This window comes from Eriocheir sinensis, chromosome 27 (genome assembly GCF_024679095.1).
Source record: "Eriocheir sinensis breed Jianghai 21 chromosome 27, ASM2467909v1, whole genome shotgun sequence".
NCBI classification, from domain to species: domain Eukaryota; kingdom Metazoa; phylum Arthropoda; class Malacostraca; order Decapoda; family Varunidae; genus Eriocheir; species Eriocheir sinensis.
Genome location: NC_066535.1, coordinates 17,729,902 through 17,735,918, shown reverse-complemented (window position 1 = coordinate 17,735,918; position 6,017 = coordinate 17,729,902). Strand labels below are relative to the sequence as shown.

Here is a 6,017-nt window from a genome sequence, read left to right as displayed (position 1 = left end):
CGCATACCAACCATGACACCTGATGAGCTCATCAGGTGGCATGGTTGGTATGCGCTTTGATTTCTATTCAGAATGTACGGGTTCGATTCCTGGCACAAGTGGTTTGTTGATATATATATATATATATATATATATATATATATATATATATATATATATATTGTGTATTATAGATAGATAGATAGATACAGATATATAGATAGATATATAGACGCCATGTCACTTCCGGTTAACTCCCTAAATTAAGATGGCCACGTAACTGTGCAATTTTCTCAAAATATGCAATCAGGTTTTGCAATATAACACTTCCTCTTCCTATGTATTCTTCAGTCCTATCAATCCCCCTCACCACTGGCATCCCTACCACTGCCACTCCTCCTATTAGATTTCCAGAGTCCAGACACCTCAAAGTCACATTTCTGGATCCTCATCGAGTCATCACCTGCCCAAACCCCCTCAGGGAATTATGTTTTGCCCATTTCACTGCTCAGAACTCAACATTAGATTTCACATCCATATAACATATTTAATAGACAGTCACTCATTCTATCCCATCTTTTAACTAACATTCACCTCTAAAATGGCTCATCTCTCCTGAACACATTCTTGCCAATTTAATTCCATTTCATTTAACTCATTCCATGCCCTTGTTTTGAGACCTAGGTCACAATGTATTTTCCTTAATCCTCTCTTTACTTTCACCTTTACCTTTACTGGGTGGAGTTCATGGGAGGGTCAAATCAGACTGAGCATCAAGAGGCTGGTCGCCCTAATGAGAGGATAAATGTAAGGGAGGTAGAAACTGAGCTGGGGGTGTCAGATCACCAGTCAGATCGGGGGTCAGAGAACTCAGCTCTTTATGATGTGTCCATAGAAGCCTTGTATACCATCTTCTTTAGTGAGATTAAGCAGGTTCATAATTATTTTAGTCCATACAGGCTAGTGAGATCTACAAATGCACACCCAAGATAGATGACTAACTTAGGCAAAATTGGGTTTAAATGAGGAATATGTAAAAAAGAAGAGAGGAGAAACTAACCTCAGAGTGATATATATATAGTTAGCACGTGAAGTGAAAAATTATGCAACAAATTGCGAGACCAAGAGAGCATGGCAGACGAAGGAAAACCCTAAGGCTTTCTTCCAGCTATACAGAAAAAAAGTCCCTATTACAGGAAGGATAGATTCCATAAAGGCATTACAGACAAGAATGACTAAAATGACCCACAGACATTGAAACTCACCATACAGAGAAAGACTAAAAAAGACTAATTATCCTTTAGTAATGCTTAGACTGCCTGAAGATTTGATGGAGGTGTTTAAATAGATTAAGGGGATTAATGAGGGCAATTTAGATGAAGTACGAATACTAAAATAAGTTAGATAATTTCAATTTCAGAAAGTTAAATGTCAAGAACAGGTTGGTGGATGAGTGGAACAAACTGAACAGGTATGTAGTTGGGAAACAAACAACTGAAAACTTTAAATGGAGGTTACATGTATCTATGGATGGGAAGGGAATATGGAGAATAACCCTTCTTCAGGAACTGCCATGTGTAGGCCATCTGGTCTCTTGTAGTCTCCTTGTATCCTTGTGTATCTCTGTGTGCTGCTAACCAACCACATATTCTTTTGAGATGTAATGCTTAGGGAACTTTTAAATTGTGCTGCTTTCTGAAATGACTCAAGGATGTAATATTAAAGCTAACTTGAATGTTTTCCACAGTAAAGAAAAGCTTGAAACATATTCTTTTTATTGCATGGGAATATACTTTCAGATCACAGTAACAAGCAATCACAAATGGATTAGAGAAGAGAAAGTAGATCTACATTTTACAAATTAGTATGAATGAGAATCCTACAGGAAAGGCAAACATATATTCTACACAGGAAACTAAATCATTTTATGAATTAAGAAAACTAATCTCCACAAATATCTAAGACTTACTACATAATCTCACAATCAATTTTTGAAGGCTTTCACCTAGGTTTCTTAGCCAATAACATCAAGGAATAATAATAATAATAATAATAATAATAAAAAAAAGATCAAGCTTTAAGTAGTAGTTATGTATATATTCCTATTATAAAGCTGGACAATATTATGCAGTGAGCAGGACCAAACTTTATGAATTGAAACAACATCCATTAATAACAGGCAAACAACAGAATTATTTTGACATTAACTCAAAATACAGATGTTGCTGTAACTTGACCTTACAGAATTGTCACTAGTTTTATGTTAGGATACTTTTTTTTTTTTTTTTTTTACACACTCTTGACTAGATGATTCTTCACATACCTGAAACAAGAATCACGAAATATCAGGATTTATCCATAAAACCTGATTTAGTCCTCCAGGCCATGTTCTGTAAAAAAATGTTGAGTGGAGTAAATTTATATTCAGTCTTACATCATTGTTTCTTTTATCATATTTACTCCACAGAAGATAAAGACACAGATAGACAACTACAGATTATGAATGACAGTGTGACCTTCAACTTGACATTCTTGAATAATACTGGACTGACGTTAGTGATGCCAATGCATACACCAAAATGCTTTCACTGAATATTAACTATTCTTCCTCTGCTACATGATCCTTAAATCATGTGTGTTAAGGACAGGGCCCAAACACGAGGCAAAAAATATGGTACATGCTCCTGAGCCCAAAAGACTTGGGAACCTGAGGGAGCTGGGGCCTAGGAGTTTAAGTGTCTGATTTTACTCACTTTTGCATCGTATTTATACACAGACTGTGATTAGAAATTGGAACTGCCAGTTGGCAACAGAATGGCTTTGTTTTGCAAGAAATAAAACTAGGTGAGTGATACTTCCTTCTCTGCTATAGTTTCAACTCACTTAAATGATTTGATTTAGATATTGTAGAACCCCTCTCAAAGTCTTTCTACAGAAACAAATGAGAAATAAGCATTTCCATCTCCTTCAGGCCTAAAACTGCAAGGCACTGCCCCCTACTTACACAGTTTGTAAAGTCCCCCATTCCTCAAGCGATAATGCTCGCTGTTTGAAACTTTCTCTTTTTGTAACGTTTCACACATGCTTGCAGATGTTGGATATGTTCTCCTAAAGGCAGCAAGCTGCTGCAATGAAACATGAGCATTGTTTTAATGGCAGCAAGTCCCTGCTGACATCAATCCCTTTAACACATGGGATTTATTTAACTATGTGAGGCAAAATGCCACTTCCCTGAGTTTAAATATGCTGGGTGCAGAACAAGCAAACATGCAAGCTGCATGTCTGTGTGCTATTCATGTTTAACCTACAGAGTACCATGAACATGTAATTGCATTGTATGAATCTGACTGCCATTCAATTTACAGAAAATATGCACATTTCATTACTCTACAGAGTTAGTCAGAAGCTTGGGATTATTGTTTACTTAAATAAAGCATGAAATTATTTTTTCCAAGTAAAACTATACCGTTCAGTTAGCCTTCCAGTTTGGTGACTTTTGTTAAAAAAAAAATACATCCTCTCAAATCTGGCAACCTAAGTATCGCTTTTGGTGAATTAAAATTCAGCAGCAATTATTAAAATCATGAAAGTAACAACAACAGCAAAAAATCAGTATCAAATATAACTATACTGTAAACCCTTGCTTTTACAGACCTCAATATAATGAATTTCGGTTTTAACAATTTTTTTTGCCTTTTTGGTAAGTGCAGGTATTTACCAAAGAATTACATTAATTGCAGGATAATGTTCGGTGGTGGGCTGGCTGAGAATGTACATACATGCACATTGGTCAGCGTAACAGTGTCCCATGTGTAATTATTGTTTTACCATAACTTACCTGTGTGGGTGCAGTATTTGTGATGACTGCAAGTACGTAAGTATACAAAGTTTCATCTAATATAATGAACAAGCGTTGTTATTTACAGAAATGGTTGTAAATAGCAAACTTTCAGCTCATATAATGAACAAAGTTTGTTACATATCAAAAGTTCAAATCCTTTGGATAGAACAGCTTTTCTGATACAACATCATCCCCTTCCCCAAATTGGCTCATTAAAGCAAGGGTTTACTGTAGAATTAAAATAATCATTATTAAACATAACAATAAAACTAACAATAATTACAATAATAACTACAATAGTAATAATATAACAATAATTATAATAATAACAATAATAATAATAAAAATAATAATAATAACAATATTATCATTATTACTACTATTATCATTATTATTATTTATTGTTATTACAATCATTAACTGCCATCAAAACAAATCTCTCTCTCTCTCTCTCTCTCTCTCTCTGTACTTCTCACAACTCGGTGATCTTGTAATGTAATATTTCTGAGGATACTTTAGGAACATCACTGAATCTTACCTTTGGCACACAGTATAGGGGCTCAATCATCATCATCATCATCTGATGGAACAAAGAGTTCATTCTCCTCAAGAAAGCTGGCAATGTTCTTGCTCATCTCTGCTCCAGTGAATATTCCCAGTGATGTTGTCATGGTGACACCCATGTAACCTGGAGATCAAAAGACTTTCCTACAGTTGTCAGTTACTTTAAATGTCATGTAGTACGAGAGTTGTGAACGGGCAGAATGAAATCTGACAACTTAGCAATGCTGAAGTAAACTCCTTTTGCTTTAAATGTATGTATTTCTTATGGCTGTTAAAATTGTAATGAAACACAAATAGTAATGAAAATTAAGGCAAGACATCTAAGATATGAAGATTAATATGTCATTAAAAGAATTGGCATTTTAGTCATAGATTTTGGTGAGTAAACCAAAAAAGACGAGAAGTGAATATACCCAAGACTCAAACCTGGGTCCTCCACGCTACTGTAACTGCTAAGTCTCGGGTACAGAGTGGTCAAGTATTTTAGTCATAGATTTCAGCGAATATACCAAAAAAAGACAAGAAATGAATATACCAAAAACAGACGAGGTGAATATACCAAATAAGACTCAAACCCGGGTCTTCCACGCTACTGTAACTGTCAGTCTCTCGTACACATTGGTCAAGTATTTTAGTCATAGATTTCAGTGAGTAAACCAAAAAAAGACAAGAATTGAATACACACACAAAAAAAAAGTGAATATACCAAAAGACTCCAACCCGGGTCCTCCAGTCTACCATAACTGTTAGTCTTCCATACACATTGATCAAGCATTTTAGTCATAGATTTCAACGAATATACCAAAAAAAGACGAAGAGTGAATATACCCAAGCCTCAAACCCGGGTCCTCCAGTCTACCATAACTGTTAGTCTCACATACACATATATCAAGTATTTTAGGCACATATATTTCAGTGAGTATACCAAAAAGGACGAGCTCTTACCTGTCACCTTGGTGGAGTGGGGCCTGGGCAGGACGGCATCAGTGACGGTGAAGGTCTCGCCATTAGGCTTGGAGAGGTGCAGCTGCCTCACGCCCCGGGCAGCAGACACCGCGACTCTCTGCGCTGGCCTGAGGACGGTGGCCATGCTTTAAGGGCTCTCCTGCTCTCTAGGAAGGCGGGACAAGTCTCCTCCTCGACCTCACCTGGCCTGGTCTGAGTCTGGGTCTTGGGTAACCATTTATTGGTCTGAGTCTGGGTCTTGGGTAACCATTTATTGGTCTGAGTCTGGGTCACCGTTGCTAGATTATCGTACTCAGAGTATCATATTTACCGGTTTTGGACCCATATCTATTGATGAGAAACACCAATAATTAACCATTTTAAGGATAACTATATATGAAGCCAGTTATTGGGGTGGAGGGAAATGTTTTGGGGTCGGAAATCGGCGAACATTAGAACGAGTACGACACTCTGGCAACTTTGGTCAAGGTCTTGGTGTAACCCTTTCTTCTTCTTTTGAGCTGTTCCGCTTTATATCGCTTCTTAGGTCTCCCCTGGTACAGATTTACACTTAGATACTTCACTTCACACTCTTAGTTACTTCACTGTGCACTTATATACTTCACCCTGCAGCTGGTCTTGAACTTGATCTTGTTAGCATAGGTGACATTGTAGGCCTATATGTTTA

General features: G+C 36.8%; 1 long non-coding RNA gene across 1 annotated transcript; it reads right to left on the bottom strand.

Moving 5' to 3' along the window:
- Window positions 1–1,737: 1,737 nt before the first annotated feature.
- On the bottom strand, window positions 1,738–5,578 carry LOC127004213 (uncharacterized). Its single transcript, XR_007757689.1, has 3 exons — window positions 5,330–5,578; window positions 4,359–4,508; window positions 1,738–2,369 (listed from the first exon to the last, which is right to left on the bottom strand). It is a non-coding gene; the product is annotated as an uncharacterized LOC127004213 (long non-coding RNA).
- Window positions 5,579–6,017: the final 439 nt, after the last annotated feature.